This window comes from Telopea speciosissima, chromosome 8, assembly GCF_018873765.1.
Source record: "Telopea speciosissima isolate NSW1024214 ecotype Mountain lineage chromosome 8, Tspe_v1, whole genome shotgun sequence".
NCBI classification, from domain to species: Eukaryota; Viridiplantae; Streptophyta; class Magnoliopsida; order Proteales; family Proteaceae; genus Telopea; species Telopea speciosissima.
The window spans coordinates 27,349,430-27,374,712 of record NC_057923.1 but is presented as its reverse complement, the minus strand read 5'-3'; the positions used below and the strand labels follow the sequence as shown (position 1 = coordinate 27,374,712).

General features: G+C 38.2%; 1 long non-coding RNA gene and 1 pseudogene across 1 annotated transcript; both read left to right on the top strand.

The window, feature by feature from the left end:
• The first annotated feature begins 14,390 nt into the window (after positions 1 to 14,390).
• LOC122672793 lies at positions 14,391 to 24,770 on the top strand. Its single transcript, XR_006334479.1, has 3 exons — positions 14,391 to 14,403; positions 14,796 to 14,799; positions 24,650 to 24,770. It is a non-coding gene; the product is annotated as an uncharacterized LOC122672793 (long non-coding RNA).
• LOC122672792 lies at positions 18,375 to 19,472 on the top strand (annotated as a pseudogene).
• Positions 24,771 to 25,283: the final 513 nt, after the last annotated feature.

Below are 25,283 nucleotides of genomic sequence, written 5' to 3'. Positions count from 1 at the left end.
ATGATCATGATCGAGAGCTATGATTGCATGCCTCAACTGTTGGACGGTTATGACCAGCCCATCCCTTTCTTGGGTATGACCATGTGACCAGTCATCTTCATTCGTGCCGTCGGGTGGACTATGATGCGGGTCGTGTAATTGCTCATCGATAGTAACATCAACATAATAGCCTTCTTGGCCCTCTTTATTTAGACATCTTTCGGGTATCGACTCGACGTGGATTTCCTCCTCTTAAGGGGAAAGTTCTTCATCAAGTTCTTAAGAATCTTCATCACTATCAACCCCTATGTTTATCATTAGGACATCATCAGGTAAAGCTTTCGCCAGAATGAGAGCAGTCAAGGCTTAGACCAATTCTTCAGTCCATTCTGTGACGGGAGGATCGGGTTGATTCTCGACTGGTGTGATCAAGGCTTACAAATTAGTGGGCTGGTCCTCCTCTTTGAGGTTGTTAACAGACTTGGAATTTCCATCATGCTACGGAAGGGGGTTGTTTTGAACATTGGGTTGATTTGATTGAACTACAAATTTCCCCTCATCGAGTAGATCTTGAACTGCATGTTTCAGTTGGAAACACTCATTAGTCGAATGCCCATTTTGTTGATGGTAATCACAGAAGAGGTTGGGTATGTACCATTTTGATAATGGGTTTGACAAGTTAGCCGGCTGAATCTTGGATAAGAGTCCTTTTTCATCAACTTCTTGAGGACTAGGCTCAATGGCATGCCTACATCTGTAAATTGTCTTCTCTGTCGGTTCGCCCTTGCCCTTGGGCGTTGTTATCAATCACAAGTGGAGCCTCTATGGTGGGTGCTACCACATTCACCTCAGTATTCTTATTTGGGAAAGTGTTCTTTCTAGGCCCAGTTCATTGATTGTTCAAAGTTATACCTTGTTTGGGATTCCCTTGAATCAAGTCGGGAGGATTCATGGCATCTTCAACTTGTTGACCTGCTTCGAACAAAGCCTCAAAAGTAGTCAAGGGTTGAGCAAACAGATGAGTCTTGTAGGACATTTGGAGGTACTTGATTATCATCTTGACTTTTTCCTTCTCTGTGGGACGATCCCACATCAATACAGCCTTGGACCTGAACCTCATCAAGTATTAGGTGAACCCTTCATTAGCCTCTTATTTGGTAGTTTCCAAATCTCGATGGGTCAACTTCATTTTAGTGTTGTATGAATATTGGTTCTTAAAGGCTTTCACCATGTCATCCCAAGTGCGGGTCTAAGACGAGCCAAAGGACATGAGCCATCTCAAAGTGGGTCTGGTTAGCGATATTTTGAATGCTTGGCCCATTTGTTGTTCAGAAAAGTTTTAGATACTCATCTGGCCGACGTATACCCTAAGGTGGGCTCGTGGGTCTCCAGTTCCATCGAATTTCCACTTGAACCCTCGGGCAATCGTGCTTCAGGGAAGAAACAGAGTCCCTCATAATCAATCATTTGGTTTTCCACCCCTTTCACGTTCTTCATGGCATGCTCTAGTTTCTCGACCTTTTGTTTCAAGAGTCACGTTTCGACCGAGTCCACAGTAGGTTGTAATCCAAAAGTGATGACCTTATCTTCTAAGGCCAAATTGGGGTTTTGTGAGGAAGCTCCGTGAAGTCAAATACAACTTTGGTCTGGACTGGTAGGAGCAGGGATACTTGTTTATAGCTTGGTCACTAGGGCCATTAACTGTTGCATCTGGGTCTTGAGTTCCCCAATGTCAGCTCGGATGGCTTCGTCAGGGATCTCTGGTTTGAGGGAATTCGAAATGCGAATTAGTCTTTTTCCAACTCTGGTCCAACTAACTGTAGAACTGGTATCTTACCATCCTGAAGTAATGGTTCCTAATGAGAGTAGGGTCATGATTAGTCCAAAAGGTAAGTTTGGAAAGAACTGGTTCAATGGCGAACCTCGTACTCCTAGTATGTCACCCTAAGGGAGGTATGATATGCAACATGATGCGTAAACAAGCTCACAATAAACACGCCAATCCCAAACAAGGGTTAGTAAGTGTGGGCGCTAGGTTAATCAAGTTCTAAGTTGGCCCAAATGTCAAAGGTCGCAATATAACAAAGCAAATCGAAGACAAGATTAAGGTTGATCAAGTCGGTTAAGAATAAGTTCAACAAAGTGTCGGTTTGGTTCTCAAACAATATTAAAGTTAGTGTGTCGTGATCTAAGCATTGGGCTCTAGATCCCTATATGATGCATGCTGATTTAGAGGATAATAGGACCGAAAAAGGGTTCCCTTAGTAAGGTGCTCCAATATACTTCTCACCACTTCTACGAGTAAGATGATCAAACGGTACGGCGGTGCAAGCCTGTTTAATATAACAAAAGGTATGGTGCTAAGAGTTGTAGTTTGACCAAGGGTAAGTCGAGTGTCTACACACCAGGACCAGCATTACGCTACGAGGTGTGAATAACGGGGATAAGCTATGCAGTAGTTGGCATGACCAACGGTGTGTGATAGTGTATGTGAGTATGATGCAAAGTTAGTGCATAGAAATTAGCATCTAAAAGCACACAATAAAAGAAAAAGCATGTTAGAACAATACAACATATATGCCAAGCACATCAAAAATCTGACCTATTCTAACAAGTAAAATAGTTCCCCAGCAGAGTCGCCACTATGAGGACAATGACAAGCAGGGGATCGCCATGTGTCCTCCACCTCATCCCTATTTAGGGGAGAAGAGAGAGGTGAATTGAATGTTGGAGTTGCGACCTAGAGGAGGGTCTAGGACCCAAGATTGTAAATGTAATGACTCTCATAAAATGCCCTTTTGGGGACAAATGGTTCATTGGTCTAGGTACAGGTCAAGTTACGGTCTGGAGAAGGTATTAGGCACCCCAGTCCACCCTAGTCAAGCCGGTCTTCGTATTACTTGGCTAGGTAATGGTATAACATGCTTTGATAGATTGTAAGATGCAGGCAAAATGCAAAAAAGTAAAATACAAGGTAAGTGAAGAGAGCACATACCTGGAGGTTCAGCTGCAAGGCAATGGTTAGTATTCATGAATGTAAAATGAAGGACTCAAAGACCTAAATAACCTAAACATGATTGACTCTAGCTTAAGCATGGTGATGCGATGAATGCATATAAGCAAAGATGGTAACATATACATGGAACCATGAGAATAAAAATAAAAAAAGAGAAGGTAATATGCTAATGGTGAGTATGCATAAAGGAGTCTTAGACTATAAGGGATTGGGATCATGGAGATGCAAGAATGAAAGGTAAAATACAACACATAAGAGTGAAGGAGGATAAGAGAAACAATAAGGTGTGATCTCCGTCTAGAAAGACGGGATCATGCTCCTCTTGAAGATGCAAAGCTCAATAGAGATAAGAAAAACAACGAAAATTGAAAAAGACTGAGGGGGAGGGGCAAGGCCTACCTAATTAAAGAAGGTTGTAAAGAGAGAGTGGAAGTTTCCCTTGAGTAACTCAGGAGATTCGTATGTTAAGCAAGTGTCGTCGCTTGTTGTGGCTTCTCTTGTCTCTTATAGTTGAATGCTTCACTGTCCAAGCCGAGATTACCGGATTGGTGTCTTCGAGTCTTGATGTAGGGGGAGTTTGTAGTTCTCAAAAGGTAAAGAGAATGATGGGTTAAAGTTTCGAACTCTTGAATGAAGGCTAAGGAGGGGTGTCTCAATGCAATGTGGGCAAGGAATCACCAAGGGAAGGTTATGCAATGGCTAAGTAAAGTTCATCTCAAGTGTATCTAACCCTCCTCAACGTGAGAGGGGGTGTATTTATAAGTGTAGAGGGGCGTGTGCACTCCGAAATTTGTGTAGGGTTGGTGGAGTTAATCTGGATCGTTCAAGTAAGGGGTCTTTGCATCGATGGTGGGTGTAAAGTTAAAGTAAGGACCAATGGACGGGGGGCAAGCGTTTAGTTGCCTTTGGGGGTGTTTCTTGGGGCCTAAGGGAGCCAAGATTGAGATCCAAAGTGCCAAAAATACGATGGGATGCGAAAGGAATCACAATCAGAGTAAAATATGGAAGGTTAGGGCTTCTCAAATTAGCTATTGTTCGACAGTGAAAGTGCCTGATTCGACATTAAAGTGGGGTACACTCGACATCGAGTGGGTATCGATGAACAAGACTCGATATCAAGGTAAATGGATCGGGTGTCGATTACCATTGATTGAATGTCGAAGTGGGATAGATAGTAAAAGGGTACTGTTTGATAATGAAATGGGATGGCTTGATGTCGATGGAAGGTAGGTTCGGTGTCAACTTAGGGCCTTTGAGTATCGAGGTAGGTTTTAGTGTCGATGGGCATGGTTTGGGCAAGGTTCTATGCTGGGCCAGGCAGGTTCTAAGGGGTCTGGGTCATGGCTAGCCTTTCTAGGGGTTCTTGGAGGGCTTGGAGGCTATGGTTTGGGCTCTGGCAAGGGAAATGGGTGATCGATAGATGAATTCAGGCAGTGCACATTAAAGCTACATCCACAGATACACTGGCTCTAGACCTTGGAGGGTGCTCGTCATCATTATAGGAAACCTCTGGGGAAAAGATAAAATGAGGTGTCTACATCAAGGTGGCTAAGTTCATAAGCAACAACATCATATGCTGATATGGAGCCACTTTAGAGGAGAAGTAAAGAAATTGTGTGACAAAGTGAACATCCAAAGACATATATCATCACCTTACAGACCTCAAATTAATGGTGCAGTCGAAGCCGCAAACAAGAACATAAAGAGGATAATATAGAAGATGTCTGATAAACACAATGATTGGGCCAACAAGCTGCCCCATGCTCTTTGGGCATACCGAATATCCATTCGAACTTTGACTGGGGCAACACCCTACTCATTGGTCTATGGAATGGAAATAGTCCTTCCAGTTGAACTAGAGATACCCTCTCTTTGGGTCATGATGGATAGTGACATTCCAAAAGCAGAATGGGTCAAAACAATAGTCCAAGAGCTAAACCTCATTGATGAGAAAAGGAAGCGTGCCATGGACAATATGAAGAAATACCAATGAAGAATGATGCAAACATTCAACAAGAAGGTGGTACCACGCCAACTATCCATTGGGGATTTGGTGCTTAAAGAGCAGCGAGCACCCATACATGATCCACAAGGCAAATTCAGGCCCAATTGAAGCGGTCCTTATATGATTAAGGAAATACTGCCTGGCCTAGCGGTTCGAGTGGTGGATCTAGATTGATCGAGCTTCCCTACCTAATAAACATGGATCAGCTCAAGAAGTATTATGTCTAAAGTTTCCTATACAAAGGCACTATGTTTGACCTGATCCCTTAAAAACTTAAGGGTACGTAGTCATCTTGGTGAAATAACATCAGGACCGGTCACTTAACAAAAAGAAAATTCAACGTTCAATTACAAATTTGAAAGTTTAGTCCATAAAGAAAAATAACAAGCAATTGTTCAAAAAAAAGAAAAAAAAGAAACTACTCATGGCAATCAAAGCATCCTAATAACTCAGGTCTTCCACCTTCTTCTACAACTTTGCAATCCTCGCCTTCAAAACCACCAGGTCATCCGTGTCTTCACCATCGTCTTCCTACACTTCCCCGAAATGCTTGGAACTTGAAGACCTTGAAGTCTCATTTTGCTCCCATGTCAACCTTCTCCTTGCAGTCTTCTCTTTTCCCTTTCCTTGGGTCTTCACCCAATCTTTATACTCAACAGTCATCCCACCATCATCAATAGCCCCCACATTCTTTAGTATTTTCTTGGATCGCCACAAACTAGCAATCCTTGCCACCATCTCTTTGTCTAGTTGTTTTGGTGGATAGAAATTCATCAAATTCCCAGGCACATCCTGAGTCAGTCCATTCTAATGATGCAATCGATCAGGTATATAGAAGGAGGTGTAACCTAATCACATCAGGTGCATGTAGATACACCCAAAAGAGTTAAACACCGGGGCATCAACAGGCTACAAAGAACACCACCAATGGATATTATCAAAAGAAATATAGGAAAGAGCATGCTCCCAAGTGTCCCAATAATGATACTCTATCACTTCCGAATGGAGGCGATAGTGCTTAATATTGAAGTCTCCTCTCATTAGCTTCACAAATTGTAGCCTCTCACAAAGCCAAATCTGCCATACAAATAGAACAAGAGTAGTTCTAAATGCATGACAAAAAGGAAGAATAGAACATCACAAGGAGAAGAACAGAGAATACCTGCAACAAGTAAGGACTGCTAGAAAAGTCTTCATTGTGAGGGGTGTGGCTCCCACTTAGGACATCCAGTCCTCTCATTGTTTCTACAAAGATGGTAGGAAAGATATTACCACCTTGCTGGATTTGCTTGACGACCTCCATTAGCATAGGGGAAGCCCTGCGAGCACCAGAATGAAGAAGGAATTGGGTGATCACACAAAATAAGAAGGCCCTCTTCCTGCACTCCATGAAACCATGGTCACCCCTATGTTGACCCGCAAAGAGGCGAATGATTGCCATGATATCGATGCGGTGACCATGCATAAAGTGGGGAAGACGTCCCTTTTCCAACCCAAAGAAGGACATGATGTCCTTAGAATAATCATCCTTCAAGATGGGATGTATCATAGCACCATGACGAGGGAAAAGAAAGCATGCATGGAATCCTCATAAGTTAGACACACCTCAGTCGTGTTGAATCGAAACACATGTACCTCCGGGATCCATTAACGAGAAACATCTCGGAGCAAGTCCCAAGCTAGCACCATGTACTTCATACCCACCAAAGGTTGGAGATGCACTCTTCCCAAGGCTTCACGGTCATCCCTCAGCATGGAATCCATCCATGAAATCAAGGCCTTGTCTATTGCTTAAAGAAAATAAAAAATTAGCAAGAAAGAAGAAAAAAAGAGAGAATTCCCCAAGAGAGCAAGGGAAGAAAGGAATAAGGAGTTTCCACACTCTCTAGACCCCTTAATAAGGCCTAAAGGACGAGCAAAGGCTAAAGAAGGGAAGGGGAATAAAAAAAAATCTCGTAACTAGGCATTTCAAAAAGAAAACAAATCAGAATTGGAAATACAGAGTCGACAGTGAAATACCCCGAATCGACAGCGAACCATAGTACCATCGATCGACATACTGTCGATGATCTGAACTCGATGTTAATTTTAGATGTTTCACTATCTAGCAGTACACATCTACTGTCTAAGTTTGTTCGACAGTCCGAATTCAAACTTCATCATTCACATTACAAACTTTGATGTTGAGGGATGTCTATTCACTGTCGATCGATAGCAGCTCGATGTCGATACTATAATTTCATAGCATAAGTTGATTTTACACATCTTTAGGTAGTCCGCACTGCTTCAATGGGACCTTGCCGTCCCGATACATCATCCTATATCCTAGGGTCATAATGGACTATACCATATCACCCACACATTCATACATCCCATTTTGACCTACCTAAACATATAATTGACCAAAAATCCTAGAAATAGATTAAAAATCAATTAATCAAGTTCATCCAAAAAACATTTATAAGGCTCAAAGGCCTGAAAGTGTTCATAATCCATACATTTTCAAAAAAAAGAACAACAAATGAGGACATAAGCTACTGTCCTCCACCATCCACGTCCTCTATGGACCCATCTCCCTCATTCCTATCACCATCCTCATCCTCATCATCCTCTTCACTCTCACTCCCACTCTCCTCCCACACCTCGTTAGCCTGCGCATCCTGGCCATCAATGGGATCATTAATTTGAATCACTCAAAACTGTGATGCTGGAACCTCTGCAACTGGGGTAGGCTGGGTAGCAGCCAAAGCCTCATCCCTTTCCTTCTGGAGCCGATTGACAATCACCTCGTACCCCAGAATGTCACCCTCTTGCAACACATATTAAGCATTAGTATCGCCATAAATTTTTTTCATTTACTAACCGCACAGGTAACAACACAACACAAGAAGCAACTCACCAGCTGAAGGATCCGCTCATACTGGAAATTGACAAGCTCATTCAAACTGGCGACCATCCCCAATAGGTCATCGTACCTATAGCCGGGAACCTACACCAAAATTGATGGTTAGACTATCATAAAGGAAGGAAAATGTAAACATGAGCAGAATTAGGATACTTACAAAGTCAAAGCCGCATGGAAAATCGGCCATAAATGAAGATGGTCAAGGAATGGGCACCTCCTTACCCTGAAAGATAAACGACCACCCCGACACCGGGAAGAAAGCATCCGTTGTGCAAACACGAAGGTGCCGAAGATGATCTAGCCCTAGTCTCGCCAGCAAGAGGGGGTGTCATCCTAGGAGTGGACTCAAATGAAGTAGCCTCACGAGTCAAAGTGCCAGCTCCAGCAATAGCAACATCAGTCACCTCCCTAGCCGCATAAGGCTCGACGCCAATCGGGGCCTGGACACACATGAAGAACAAGTCAGAAACAAATTAAAAGAAAGCAAGAAGAAAAAGATTCAAAGACTCACTAGTAGACCTGAAGGAGTGAGCCAAACACACATTAAATCCTTCGCCCTATACCAACGGTAACGTCTCCACGAGTTCAACTTAACGAAGGATCGTGCATCGACCCCCTTCATGAACCGGTTCATCTCCTTCTTAGAGAGTCTCTCTGGCTCAAGCATGAAGCGAGGAGGCTGCATAGGAATGCAAAGCCTCTCAACACCTAGTCATTGCCTATAGGCCCTATCTCCCAGGTACCAAGCATACCTAGAAGGCTTGACAAAGTGTGCCAAGGCACAAGTCTCCTAGCAACCTCTAGTCGGGCAACGGATACCGAAGAGACTCAAAGGGCTGCCATACCACCTGCAAAAAAAATACATCAATATCAAAACAAGACAAGGTAAATGTAAACAGAGACCAGGAAGCAAATGGATTTTACCTCCTATGGGGAGATCCGATCCAGCATCTCCTTGACGACGGATACTGGAACATTCCTCTCCTTGGGATGGGTGTTGTCAGCTAGCCACACCCCCACCCTAGGAAAGTACGTGTCATCCCAAGATCTCAACCTAGAAGCACGTACCCCCAAATGATCATAGCAGTAGCACTACAATCAAGACAAAGGAACATCAGTATAGATACAAGTAAGACAAAGCAACATATAAGAGAAAGGAATGATGGATTACCTCTGGTACAAACCAAGTGCTATCGATGCATTGGCTGAGCTGCAGGGCCAAGGAATCCAACGTCCTCAGCATGTGGGCTTAGCCCACCTGATCCTAGTCGAAGGTCTTCACCTTCGAAAGATCCCTGAGGTACCATACTATAGAGATGTGGATCTTCATATTGCTGGTGCTAAACAAGGTGTTCCCCAAGCGATAGAGGATTAAACACCTCACCTGTTGATCCAGCTTGTCGTGACTGGAGGAGTCAGTCACCGTCTTCCCCTCCCACTAGCAATGGACCCACTGCACCACCACATTCGAGTCTAGGGGAAGGGACCCAAGTTGCTTCTTCAATTCCTCATCATTGTACCCTGTCACCGCCTCACCACCAAACAAGAGGCCCATGTATAGGAAGTAGCAAAGGGGCGTGATTACTATCTCACCCATAGGCAGATGGAACGTATGGGCAGTAGGCCACCACCTCTTAGCCAAGGCCTATGCCAGAGATGTATCAAAAGACCTGGTCTGCAAAAGGGTCAAGTCCTCAAAGCCAGCAGTTGTAACTCGTTGATGAACAGCGCTGCAAAGCTAGCTATATCAGCTCAAAATAGTCGACCGTGAACCGTATTTGTGGTAGGTCACAGGATCATGCACATCAAAATAAGGCAAAAACTTAGGATCAACCCCAAAATCCCCAGCGAAGTCTCCATTGTGAGGCCAAAGGACATGTGGCGGTCCCCCGCCATTTGTCCATTTGTCCTCACACATATATGTGAGGTATTCCAAACACTTGAAGTGCAATCCAACATACAATAAAAATATTTACCAAAATGCCCCTAGAGGATAGAATGATATTTTATGTGTATAAAACCATATTTAGCACCTTAATTAATATGTACAATAAAGAGGCTTCTCTAATGGCCTACATTTTGCCAAATTAAAATAGAGTAGGTAAGTGAAAATTCCCTAGATACGACCTTCCACAAGGCTTAGAAAGGGAAGAACTTCTCTATAGAAATTTTGGCGGCGCTTTTACTATATCAAACGAGATCTGTTGATAAAATTCAGGTAGAATCCCAACTTATCAAATAAAAATTTGTTGATGAAACTTGGGTAGAGCCTCGGCATATCGAAAGAACTTTGTTGGAATTTTGGCAGAACCTCGGTGTATCGGAAGAACTTCGTCGAAAATCGAACAAAACCTAGGCTCAGGTGGAGGGGGAAAGACTTCTTCTCTCCCACTTAAAGGGCTATACCTCCCATTGGGTAGGATTTGGAAACAATCCTTTATCTACGGATTTAGGACTTTGAGGGACTTTCCGCAGAGTAACAGGACATCTGGGGGACAAAACCATGTCAACAAAAGAAATAAAGTTTGAAAATGGGAAACAAAGAAGGGAAAACAGACTTTGGATCAAGGTCTTAGAGGTGAAATTCTCAACTTCTTCGAATTTTTTCTCCTCTTTTCGTGAAGGGAGGGGTCTTATTTCTAGGATAAATATTTAGGAGATATTTTAGGATTTAAAAGGGTTTAATTTAAACTCATAGATGAGATAGGCTTACACAGATCCATGTAGGTTCCATGGATCCATGAACCACCCATGGATCTATGGGCCAATCAGATGGCTCCATGATCCATTGGGCGGTTCTATGGATCCGTGGAACCTTCCACGGATCCATGGACCCTTAGGTAGATCTATGGATCCTCATGGTTGATCCAGATCACTCTGATTGGCATCTTTAACTATTTCAGGTCTTGTTTCACTCTTGGGTGTTAGATTTTGACGCAAAATATACCGTTGGATTCGTCTTTCCAAGCACTATCTAATAATACAAGAATTGGTTTAATTTTGCTCAAAGTGATTAACCCTAATTTGGTGCCAGGGGAATTCCCGACAGTGTTTCCAATCACTGTGTCTGCACCCTAGGCTAGCATTGAGTATTTTGCACTTAAAAACACTTGTCCGAACCTTATCAGGGTCATGGTGAGGTAAGTTGATGTTGGCGGCGGCGAAAGCGAATCTATTCAAAATCAAGTTAAAAATTTTAACTACAAGGATCTCATTGAATACATGAACATCATACTAACCTTGATGGGGATGGAATGGTCACCTAGAATACATGTGGCGTGTTCCTCCAAAGGAATGCAGCACAAGGTCACGAATACTGAAGCTTGCTTTGCTCTCCAATGGCCAAAGCTTGAGGTTGAAGAAGGAGACTCTTCTCTTTTCAACTCTCAACTCTCTAAAATTATTAGCAATTGAGAACTAACGATTAATCCTTAAAATTGACCAAAGCCATCTCTTTTAAAAAGAATGCTTATTTTGGAAATTACAATCTAATGGTTCAAATTGTCCCAAGTGGTGTGATCCTAAAGGGTAGCCCTTTAAATAATCCATATTTGTACATAAGGAAATCTTTATAATAAAGTTTTTCTTAATTGTATAAAAGGACATCTCTATAAAAGGCGTAACCTGAAAACCCTCAATCGGTAGATGTTTTATTATACTTTCTCCCCACACTACTAACATCCATAATAAATCCCCGCAACCATTGAATAAAATTCACCGCCATGATTCTGGTCTACTATAATTAATCATGAGAGTGTCTAGGACTTTGAATGGCCAAAAAATAATTTAATTTAATAATAATAAAATAAAATTTCTCTTTTGTAAATACTTTGCAAATACCAAGGCCTTGGATTTAATACATTCAAATCCGACAACACTCTTTTGGATGTTCTCCCTATATAGGTAGTGGAAACCCTATTTAGCATCACATCCATTTCTATCCGGATTGCATACACCGAGTGGCTGATATATAGTCAGTCCTTTCAGTAGACATCAACCATTGACTCACCACAAATGCACACAACATAAATAAAATAGCAAGTATCTCTCATGTATGAAAAAAGTAACTACCAGAGATTTTCATCTTAAATCAAAACACGATGGTGAATAATCCAGGAATCTCTGTGGATCAATGTTCAACACTAGATGTGCCCGTATTTACATTTTTGCCCAATCCCTATTGAACGAATGTACAATATGAAAATCATAGAACAGATTGCCCATGTAATATTCGATCCTAGAATTGTCGATTTAATAATTATTTAATGTTGAACTTACTAAATGACTGGACTGGACAGAAGGGGACCGATCCTAATGTATGATGTTGCTAGACTATGGTAAATTCTCATGTATTTATTATTTTACATGTTCTATGATGATTTTTGGGCATATATATGATTGATGGTCCTATAGGGACATTTATATTGATTTATAGCCCATGATTCTACTTTATAGACTATGATGTGATTTTATACACTATGGTTCTATTTTTATAGACTATGGTTATGAAAGAAGATATGTATTTATGTGACCTAGATATATGTTATATATATTACTGGGTTCACTTATGAGATTGGTTTAAGTTGGTTCAAGTTGATTATGCCTTGGTTCATTTTCTGTGATTTTGGTCTAGTTCAATCTTAGATTATAGAACCAAAGGCATAATAGGAAAGACCCTAAGTAGATACCCTATAGTGAGTCACTATTGGTTGGAAGGCTTAGGGTAAGGATTATTAGATTGGTTTTATGGGCATTCTCTTAAGAAGTCTAAGTATTCACAAGTTTCCACTGACTATAAGTATTTCTTGTGGAGAAGCTTATTCTCATTACAAGGTTTCTTCTCCACACTACAAAATTAGGGTTAGAGAGTGAGAAGAGAGAGGAAATGGCTTGAAGATGACGGAATGAAGTTAAAATTGATGGATTGAAGGCTTATGAAAGAATATTTATATGATTAATGAAGGATTAGAGCAAAGGATTGAGGAGGTGAAGTCATTCAAGGGATTTTGAGGTAATAGAAACTTGATTTTCATTTGATTTCACCATAGGTAGCTAAAGTATGATTTGGTTCCATAGATTGTTGTTAGATTAGCTTAATTAAAAGAGTTTTTTATTGTATTTGATAGGTATTACAAGTTTGGAGGAGTTTATCCCGTTTTTGAGAGGTTTTTGAAGTATTTCTTAAGGTAAAGGTCTTGGAAGTGATTTGGTTTTACAACTGAGGGTTCATCCTCTTGATGTTGAATGTCTTATTTAGGTTATTTTGAAGCTAGAACTATGATGGATTGAAGAGATTTCATGTTTTGATTGAGGAACCAAATGAAGAACCCTAAGTTTTTGGGGATTCTTTTAATGAAGAAGAAGGTATAATTGAGTTGGTTTCCTTATTAGTTTATGCATGAATTAATTGAGCATTCTAGGATGTCTAGGATGCATTTTTTTCATGGGTTTATGCATTGCATTTCATGTATGGAAGTTTTTAGACGAAACCCCCATGAATGGAGCAATTTCCTATGGCTATCTTGCTCTTATGAGCAGAATTTTTAGGGTGTCGATCGACCGACGACTGTAGGTTTGTGTGTTGGTTGACCGATGATCGACCAACAACTTTCTGTTTCTGTAGGTTGATTTGATGGTTGACCGACAGATCAACTGACAGAGTTAAAGTTGTGTCTTTGAATGATGTTTTTGCATAGTTTTGTTCCATAATTTGGTCAGTCTTTGGATACCAAAAACCACGCATTGATTCGATGTTTTGGTGATCCGTAGGGCCACTCAAAGTTAACTAAAAGTTGAAAGATTGGAAGCGTTTGAAAGGTGAGTAATGATACTTAATTATGTTAGGACATGTAGCTATTAGACTATACATGTATGAATGATGAATGGAATAAATAAATGCTATGATTTATGCTAACTATGAACTATACATGCATAATAGATATAAAGGATGCATGTTAGAATGAGAGTAAGAAGACTCAATATGATAAGAGATGCTAGTTATGCGTTATGTATTTGGTGGATGGTTAGAATGATAAGAATGCATGATTGATGAATTATGAGTGGGAAACTAAATGCAAGGTTATGATTGATGATAGTACAACGTTTATTTCTCATGTTTAATATAATGCCAATGAATAACTGAACGCATGATTACATAGTATTATGAATGAACGAAAGAATGGAATGAATGTCATGTGTTTTTATTGTGTATAAAACTATGATATGTTTCTTATGAATAATGTACAAATTAATTAGGATGTACAGATTAAATGAATGCATGATTACATGAGACTATGGGACAAAGGAATGGAATGAATGTTATGTACTCTTATTATGCATACAACTATGATATGCCCTTATGTATCATGTATATGTTTATGGTAATGTTAAGAAAGGCTTATGAGAATGTACTTCTAGTACCCAATGAATATTTAAGGATATGAAAAGAAAGTCATTTGAAGCCCTAAATCCATAGACGACTTGGGATGGTATGAAATGGTGTCGCAAGAAAAATTGAGGCTAAGGCCCAAATATGTCTCGACACAAATGATATGAGAGGCATTGAGGCTAAGGCTGATACATGACTCGACTTAAACGTTATGAGTGGTGTTGAGGCTTTTGCCAATACATAATCCAACATGAAAGGATACCACTCCCAAGGGAAGTTGAGACTAAGGCTGAGAATGGAATTGGGTAATATATGAATGATTTAAAGAAAGATTTAAATGATGCATGATGTATGTTGCCTTTAGACTGGTTATGAATTATGTACATGTATAGTTATACATGATTGTTTTGTAAGATTTTCATAAGGTGGGCTGGCATAGTCCCACTTTATTTTAACAAAATCGGTTTAGTTGTGTTGATGGGAGCTTTCTTAATGGTATGAGTTTAGTTACTATGTGTGGACCTAAGGTATTGGTTCCTTAATGGGAAGGAAACCCTAGTTTCTTTGCAGGGTTGGTCCCTACCCTCACCGCTATAAATAGTTGTCACTGGCCTATTAAGTGACTAACCTAAGAAAACTTAAAGTATTGTGGACGATGGTAGACCAGGTCAACATAGCTTGTGTGCAACGGAGGCTTCCACAACCATGGATTTAGGTACGCCAATGACACCTCCGTAGTTTATTTGTATGCTCATTGATCTCCATGAATATTCTGCGTGATTTATTCTATCAATGGTATCAGAGCTGGTTCATAGAGATTGATAGGCTGCAAGTTTTGTTTTTATATTATTGAACTTTTGTTTGGTCGTTTGAACATAACCAACAACCATGGCCGAAATCAGCTGCAATTGTCATTGAGAATTGCTGAACTTATTAATGGATTCAGGGCTTGTGATTATTTATTTATTTTTATTATCCCTGCTTTTGGTCATCCGTAGGCTCAAACCGCGGACTTACACTCAAACCATAGACTAAGTTTTGAACCGCAAAAAAGTTGCGATTATCATTGACCCATATATATTTTTTTTATTCATGACCTGACCCTGTTGACCTGTTGACTAGTCAACTTTTGCTTTTGCCCAAACCTTTTGAATTGGTTCAGCCCTTGGTTCAAATCTGATTTCTGATTTAATTTGGTTCAAGTTGGTTCTTATGGGTTTATTTGTTGTGACATTTAATTCTATCACGAGTATGTGCACTATTTGTTTAATTTTGCTTATACCTTGTAATGTTACATATTGTAATGATAGAGCACATATGACGTATACATGACGTGATGTTTTGTTTCTGTCATGATAGGAAACATTATTGAATGCCAACACTTATGAAAATTTTGTGTTCCATTTTACCTCATGATGTTCCCTTTTGTAACAATAGGAACACTTTAAGTATTTGATTTGTGTCTCGTTATGTTTCAAATTGGCATGATAGAAAACTTTTATGCATGGTAACATACATAAATTTTATTTCTGTTATATTTGTTATAATGAAAATAAAATCAGTCCATTCAGTTTTTGGTGGCTTATTATTATAAAGTCCATTAAATTAAAAATGCGTAATATGAACATAAGCTTGTATTAATTTTATTTATTAAAGGCTTATCATTGTTTTATGCCATGTCTAGCACATTGTCATACTAACTGGTCGTACCGGTGGGAGGACGAAATTATGTACTCCGAGTCGGTTATATGGTTCGACCAATGGGACGATATAATTTAATTATGAACCTTGTTAAGATTTTGGTTCAATTTGTCTAGTTTGGTTCAATTCAGGCTATGGATTATTTGTAGAAATTGATTTGGTTCATTCTATTTACAGAAATAATTTCTGGTTGATTTAATTCATGAAAACATTTTAGAAAAATATTTTTGCTTCAGAATACTATTTATGTTCTATAGAAGCACTTCTATTTCAGGAAAACAATTCTATTTTGGAAACAGTTTTAGTAAAAGTGATTTTCTAAATTGTTTTAAGGTTATTTTTAAGTTATTTTTGAACCATTTTGATCATGAATTTAAAAAGTACTTTGAACCGGTGGGAGTATAAAATTTAAATTAAGGGTAATTTAATGTTCCATATAGTGTCAGGAATGTGTTAAAGTATACTCTCAATTTGAGAGACATTAAATTAAACTCCCACATAAGGGTCTGTTTAGCTACTTTATGTATCTCTTTGGCCTTCTAAGGTGTTGTTTGGATACATAAAGAATTGTTTGGCTGCATATTGGTTGTTCAATTGTTCAATCATTTAATATGATTATTATACTTATTTTCCCTCATATTATGTCGCATACATGTACTTTTGCAACATCACATTTTGGACTATTCTAAGTGTGGATTCAGTGCCATTAAGATTGTGACATTTAACTATGTCACTAGGAAGTATATAAAACCACATGTATATTTTAATACATTAAAAAATTTTTGACATTTTGTATTGTCATGAGGTATTATAATCACTGATGTACGCTATTGGTTATTTGTGACATTTAGGAAAACACAATCTTATAATGTCTGGTATTTACAAGTTTACCATTGAGACGATATTATTGCCACATGTCCCATCATTTTATATCCCATAAAGTTATTTTAGGAAGTGTTTGGATCGATTATTCTCAAGAAATAGAGTTTACAGAATCTAGATTCTTATCTTAAAGACTGTTTGGTTGTTTTTGAGATGGATTTTTGGAAATCACGTGATTTTACATTTCAACGTGAAAATGAGTCACACAAGAATTCACGTTAAGAGGTGAATTCCAAAAAGAAACTGACTGTTGAGGTACCCGGTATATATATCGGAATTTTGGGTGATTCTCACCCTAAATCTCAAATTTCAATACCCTAATTCTAAAATCGTGATACTCCAAGGGGAAAGCAGACTCAGTCGATCACCATCGCCTTCAACCTCCAGCACGCCATCGCCTTCAACCTCCAGAAACTCGATCGGCATCATCTTCAACTTTCAGCCAATGATCGCCTTCAACCTCCAGCACGGCGTCGCCTTCGACCTCAAAAAACTCTATTGTCATCGCCTTCAACCTCCATGATGCCGTCGCCTTCAACCTCTAGAAACAAGAAACTTTCCAAGAAGAAGGAGAGAGAAGAGGAACAGTACAACTGAAGGAGGTACCAACTGTTCTCTGCTCTCTGCTCTCTGCTATATGGTCTCTGCTCTCTCTCTCTTTCTCTCTCTGTTCTCGTTTTAAGCCTTCATAGGGGTTTTCGGTGATCTCACTTCTTTTTCCAGCGAGTTTTCATTCCCCATTTTAAAAGTAAGTTTTAAAAACTAATGTTTCAAATCGTATCAGTCTTTTCTTCCATCTTCGGGAGATTTTGTGCCACAATTAGATGCTAAAAATAGAAAAAATCAAATTCAGGGTTCTTATAATTTAGAAGCAGAAACCCTATTTTTCTTCCTCTTTGGTTTGGGCTATTGGAAACTTATAATTTGATAAAATTTGTCCATGCTTTGGTCCAGTAACTTGAATAGATTGAAGATAATGTGATTTGGTGAAACAAAGGTGATTGGGATTGATTGAAATAAAGCTTTGTAAACTAAAACAAAGAAGTGATGATGCTGGGAATAATGCACCTTTCGTCCCCCCGCCCAAAAAAAAAAAAAAGAATAATGTACTTCATCTATTGCTGTAAATGTCATTTGAGAATACTATACAGTTAGAAGTCTGCAACGTATACAATTAGTGGTAAATTTTAAAATTGTCCGACAGGCAGAGATTTCTACCTGTTGACTTTGTTGCTTAGCCATGTGTGTCATATAATTTTTAAGCTATTTCCTTATCTACATTGGTCACTATTGGTACTTGATTTGTTACTATTGGTAGTAATCATAGTTGTGTACCTGTTTATAAAGCATTTTTAAGTTAGATGATGGGAGATATTTACTTGTGACTTCTTTTTAATGGCATGATTCTTCCTCATGGTCTAAATCATTAAAAGAGTATGTTCAGTAATATACTTACCTATGGGAGTGATAATCGAAATAATTTTACTTTGCTCAGAAATCAGTGATGGTAATATTTGCTGAGATTTCATTTTGTTGAACCATAGCATTTGACATGGCAAGCTATTCAGGAAGGGATGTTCCATCAAATGGTTCTGTCTATGTTTGTAACTTGCCTAATGGAACGGATGAAAATATTCTGGCTGAGTTTTTTTGGCACCATAAGGCTGCTAAAGGTAGGGAATCCTCCCAGGTATCAATTAAATCCACTTTCTCGATTATTTACTACCCTTTTTTATGGAGAACATCTTGATTGGAAACCGAACAGGTTTTATTTTTATTCACTTTGAACTTCATGCTCCATTAGAAAGACAAAAGAATTGGTCGACCAAAGTTATGGTTATATCGAAACAAAGTAACAAACGAGCCAAAAGGAGATGCAACAGTTACATATGAGGATCCATGTGCAGCATTGGATGCTGTTGAGTGGATCAACAATAAAGAGTTCCATGGTAGTACAATTGGAGTTTTCATTGCATAGTCAAAGATCAATGATAATCACACATAAACTCAGGGAATCATGTGGGAGATCCAAGTGGTGATTATGGTGGGCAGGAAGAAGATGCTAGGGATCTGAATGAGAGTGGGAGAAGAGGTAGAGGTCGGGGTGATGCGTAAGGGAAAACATAGCAACAAGATGGAGACTGGTTGTGTCCAAATAGAGGGTCTGTATTATGACATTGGTGAGCATCTCTTTCTTTTACTTTGTATGGTTCCAGTATTTTTTCAGCATTTATGTTACCAAGAGTGTGGCCATGAGTTCTCACGCTCTAGTTTATGCTAGCTGTGTTCCAATGCAAACTCTACATTCTATGGTGTGTGTAACCGTTGTGGAAGTGCTCAACCTGCTGGTGTCTCTGATGCTGGTGCTGGTGCTGGTGCTAGTGGTCGGGGTAGAGGCCGTGGTGGAAATGACTCTGGGGGCCATGGTCACCTGTTGGAGGTGTTGGTGGTACTACTGGACTTTTCAGCATTAATGATTGGCCATGTCCAATGTAAGACTATTCAGCTCATGTTCAAGATTTTGTATCTCTCTTGCTTGGGTGCCTGGAAAATTTCTAGCATTGATGTTCTAAAAACTAATCCTCTCATGTTTGATTGTGGTATTTTCCTTCTCTTATTTCCATCTTTCTTCCATCAGTTGTAGTTGGTGGGTTTCAAGGTTTTCTTGTTCGACAATTATATAATGTTGATACTCCTCATTCTGTCTATTGGCATTGAGTGTGATGTAAAAAAAGCTACAAAGAAATACTTGGCTGATTTGTGGGTATGGGGATTAAGAATGGTGTCCAAATCTCTTTCAATGTATAATAGGTAATATTTCACTTAAAACACACAAACAAATCACAGACCACTTTAAAATGTGTGACTGTGGAAAAGCGCAGTGCAAGGTTCGAAGGTGTACTAAAGGAGTAAATACAGGACGAGATTTTTGGTGTTGCCCGCAATCCACCCCAGTAAATATTGTTTATTTGTTTGTTAGTTATTTCATTTGTCAAGTCAAATTCTTAAAAGAATCATATTTGGGTTGAATATTTAAACAAAATTATGTTTTTTCATATTTCTTATAGGAAAACAAATCTGCTGGTTGTGGAATGTTTCAATTTATAGATGAGGGAGAATCTTCTTGTTCAAACGAGCAAGTAGTGAATACATCCACGGGTCTAACCTCCACCACACAACCACCAATTCCAACCACGGACTATTTGCAGGGATTCATCGATTTATTTGCAGGGATTCATCGATTTAGCAATTAGAAGTTTTGAACAATTATCAAGGATAACTGAGCAGCATACAAAAACGTTGGAACATGTCCTTGAAGCTGTAAAAAGAACTTGACCTAAACAAGTAAAGAAGTGTGGGAAGTGGGAAAAGAATATGATAAGGGCATCAATATGTCTACCCTTGAATGCGTTGCCTTGGAGCTGTTAAACAAAATTTCATATAATGAATTTTATTATGTAATTGAATTTAATTGTCATGTGAATGCTACTGACTGAGACATTGAAACCAATTAGTTAAATATGGCATTTGGGGCGTTTATAGTGACTTGCATTTCATATTTTTTTTTGTTTTAATTTTGAAGCTCTATTAGCTAGAAAGTGAGCAACAGAGAGATTTGAATTTAGCACCTAGCCATGAGTAACTGACACCACCAAGAGATGGAGATTTGTCTATTTTTTTATTTACTAATCAAGGAGGGGGGATTTGCCCAACTAAATGGCATTAAGATGCATTTTAGACATGCCAAATTTTAACCACAAATAACTGACACCACCAAGAGATGGAGATTTGTCTATTTTTTTTTATTACTTGAGAATTAATAAGTTGGCCAATATCCTTTTCACATGATCAATTATACACATGCTAGATTTAGGATGAATCTAACTACAAGACTCTGGGTAACCAAACAGTTATTTAGATAGATTCAGGATAAATTCACTCACAGACTCAGGGTAACCAAACGGTTATTCATATAGATTCAGATGAATCCACCTGACAGACTCAAGGTAACCAAACAGTCTTTCAGAAAGAATCAACACAAAGAATTAGGGTAACCAAACAGTTATTCATGAAGATTCATGTTACAGAATCAGGGTAACCAAACAGTTAAATTTTAAAGTTACGAATCCACAGAACCTGATTTTAGAGAACGTGATCCAGAATTAGAATCTAATTCTTCAAAATAACCAAACCAAACACTTCCTTAGGCAATCTTATAAATATGTGAAGGCATTGAAATTTTAATTTTTGTAACTTCTGTGCAAGATGAACATGATGATGTTCACATATAATTGAGGTTTTGGATCATTAAAGTAGTAAGCTTGGGCTTATAAAGTTACGGATTAAATACTTCCATCATAGTTTTTCTAATGAAACCTACTTGAAAAGTCTTATAAATGGATTGACCATAAATTGTTTATGAAAGTGAATCAGAAATCATATGGTTTAAGTTTGATCTATTGAAATAATTTCTAAATTTTAGATATGACCTTATGATTATTGTATTTGGCTTCATTTCTAGAAATCGTTTCTGTAGATTGGTTCTATATATCATTTAAATTATTTTTTGCATTTACATTTATTACTTTGAAACCTCTACAAGATTATAATCATGAACCTATTAACTTGTCAGTCATGTTATTGTGCACCGGTATTTTCACCATCGTGTTCCACTAGGTTGGATCGAATCAATAATCCGGTCCGTCGAATTTTTTTTATTTATTTTTTTTTATTCGTTGTCCGTTTGACTTTTGACTTTGACCAATTTTGGTCATATTGGTTTATGACAGATTTAAACAATGATGTTTAGTTCAAAAGTGAACAAATTTCAAATCTTATATGAAGTTTTCTTATGGTGTCACAATGGAAAAAATAGAATTCTATCCTACTATGGGTGATGGATGCATTATACATTGGTTTATATGCATTACACTTATCTTTCATGAATCTTTAACCAATTTGATGTATTTTTACTTGCTCATTAGTGTTATATAGTTTGTGACATTCGATTTTATCACGAGGAATTGAATGTAGCCTATTCATGATATTGACATCCTGTGATAATTCAAAACATCACGAAAAGATTAATTTATGTGATATTTCTTTAAATATATTGGTTATATGTGTTTTATGATAAAAATAATATTGATGAAAATTATTGAAATAAAATGGACATTCAGTAGCAATCCAAGTCTATGGGGTTCATGATTGAAGTGATTATGCTTCCACTTAGAGGCTAATTACTTGGATTGTGAGATCATCATTGACTATTCGAATGGATTGCAGTCAGGGAAACCATATGGCGAACGATGTGCTCTTGCTACCACAGGTGAGTCATCATTTGGTCGGTTTCACTTGACGGTGTGAGGGTGGCGTTTTGGGTTTCGCTACTTTGGAGGTTCTTATCTTACCACCACAGGTGAGTCATCATTTGGTCAGTTTTGCTTGACGGTGCGAGGGTGACGTTTTGGGCTTCGCTACTTTGGAGGTTCTTATCTTGCCATCACAGGTGACGGAATCTTTAGAGTGGTGTTGTTTCAAGCGTCTCGACTTGCATGTGAGAGATTCTACTGCGTGTTGGGCGATCTTGCCACCACAGGTGTGACCCCGATGACGTCGGATCTTTCCCCAGTTTATGTTTTCCTACAGTTAATGAAAATAAAATTGGGATAAATCTGATTAATAAACCCAAATTAATCAGTTTTAATTATATTATTGGGATATTGATATGCCGTCAGTTCTTGCATATTGTATGTTTTGGTAAATTTTGTCTTGATCATGTTTACCAGTTTAGACTTCCCAATTATCTTTCAACAAACTCTTGAATGGTTCCATTTTAGGATATAAAAAAAGAATTCTTTAATGTTTCTATGGCTATAATGAGACTGGATTTGACCATTTTAGGGTTAACGAACCTCTCAAGCCATTGGCTGATAGCTCCATGAAGATAATGTTCTTTATGAAAAGTGGGAGGAATCAAATTGGTTATGTCTGATAGTCATTAAATACATTATGTACATGGTCATAAAGAAAAGTGTCACTTTAATTGAAAGAGCTAAGGAGCAGGAACTCATTATACTTATAAACAGGAGATTCCTTATTCATGATAAGCTAGAAAGATCACTTACATAGATTTTATGATGTTTACACCCATTTTATGATGGTGTGAATGAAATTTATAGTTATATTGTAAGTCACTAATTATGTCATACAAGTTGGGTTAAATGGAGATAAAATATTTAAATACTTTTCTTGTATGGTGTGTTATTCAGTTATTCTTGTCTTAGTTTGATTTCCTATAGACCTCCTATATTGCTTAAAGTTATAATTGACTTGAAGTCAAAGTTTTAGTCAGAAGGAAGGAATATAATAGAGAAAATTACTATAAATCAAAACATTTATCTGAAAATCAGTGAGAGCTAATCATTCTTGTATTTTATAGTAATGATATTTTTGTTGCAAGTAATAAAGTTATCTTTTGACATGAAGATGATAGATTTACCAACACTCGGTAAACTCAGGTGAATAGTATTCTTTATGCATCTAATGTTAGTAGTTTAATATAACCTTAAGAATGCATATGGATTGATATTGCTTATTTTATTAGTGTGTTAAGTAGATATTTGAACAATATTGACAGGATTTATGGCTTATTATGATGTCACGATTTTAGACTCTATGATAGAAGAATCTCAACTTAGGTCAATTGAAATTACTACAGATTGCAGGATTGTTGATCCTATCACTAAATACTTCACTCCATAAGTTTTTCAGGAGCATGTCAGAAATATGAAACTTATTAGTTCTTTTGATGTATTTTATTAATGGGAGTTTTGCTTATGTGTTCAGTTGCAACTGATTCTAGTTTTCGTGTTTTTTGGGACATTTTATTCTCAAGAATATACATGCATCTTTTATTATGACCATTTGTTTATTGTATATACACTTGATTAATTACATCGTACAGAATTAATTGAGGTCATATGTAGAGTATTTATCTCATTCGGTATACGAGTTTTCAGTCAATACACGCACATCCAGTTATTAGTAAAAGTGTCATTTGGATTTGAGGCATTAAGTAAATGCATGCAGATTCTATTGTGTACACTTGATTATTTTGCCTCCTTCAGATATTTGAGGCTATGTGGTGTATTTTTCTCCTATGGTATCTGAGGCCTTCAGTAAATATACGCACATTTTGTTCACTAGTGGAGCCTCATTTGGTTTCGAGGATATAGACTAGTATGTTGGGACATTCAGACTTAGTCCCAACGAGCTTCCTTATGTGAAGTGTTTGCATTTAGGCGACGCTTATGATAAATGAGACCTCCAGTATTTATCTCATGCGGCTCATTCAGTTTTCGAGCCTGGACCAATTTAGAAATTGGCATGTTGATCATTATATCATACATTTTCCATACCACACTCTCATACTGTACAACCTAAGTCGATGAGGCCATAAGCACTTTGACGTGTTAGGTCTTATGTCTCTTTAGATGTGATGATCTACACTGTTGGGTGTTTGTAGTTTCATTCGGACCAAGGCATCAGGTTTAAGTTCTACTCCATTCAACACTATCTTTTGTGGTCACAACCACTTTATCTAAACTGGAGAGTCATTTTAAAAGATTTTCAAAATCAAAACTTGTGACATATGCAGCCCAAGTGGGAGATTGTAAGATTTCCATAAGGTGGGCTGGCATAGTCCCATTTTATTATAACAAAATCGGTTTAGTCGTGTTGATGGGAGCTACCTTAATGGAATGAGTCCAGTTATTATGTGTGGACCTAAGGTATTATTTCCTTAATGGGGAAGAAACCCTAGTTTCTTTCCAAGGTTGGTCCATACCCTCACCACTATAAATAGTTGTCACTGGCCCATTAAGTGACTAACCTAAGAAAACCTAAAGTATTGTGGAAGAGCGTAGATCAGATCAACATAGCTTATGTGCAATGGAGGCTTCCACAACCATTGATTTAGGTACGCCAATGACACCTACGTAGTTTATTTGTATGCTTATTGATCTCCATGAATATTCCGTGTGATTTATTCTATCATGTTTACCTTGCTCACTGGGCTGTAAAACTCATCCCATTATTGTTAAATGTTTTCACAGATCAAGGAACAAAAGACAAGGGTAAAGGATAGTGATTAAGCAGGATCAATCGGATTAACGAGGAGGACCTTTTCTATTTCTTACAGTTTAGATAAAATTATTATTATAGATATTTAGATTGATGTATAAACAATGTTCAAAGATGTATTATGGATGATTGTAAATAATAGGGATAGATGCCAACAGTGTTACTACCCGACGAATGGGTATTGGGGTTTATGAATGGTTGAATGTTTTTAATGGTTATAATTTTGATGCCCCTAACCCATGAATGATTCCACTGAACTCTA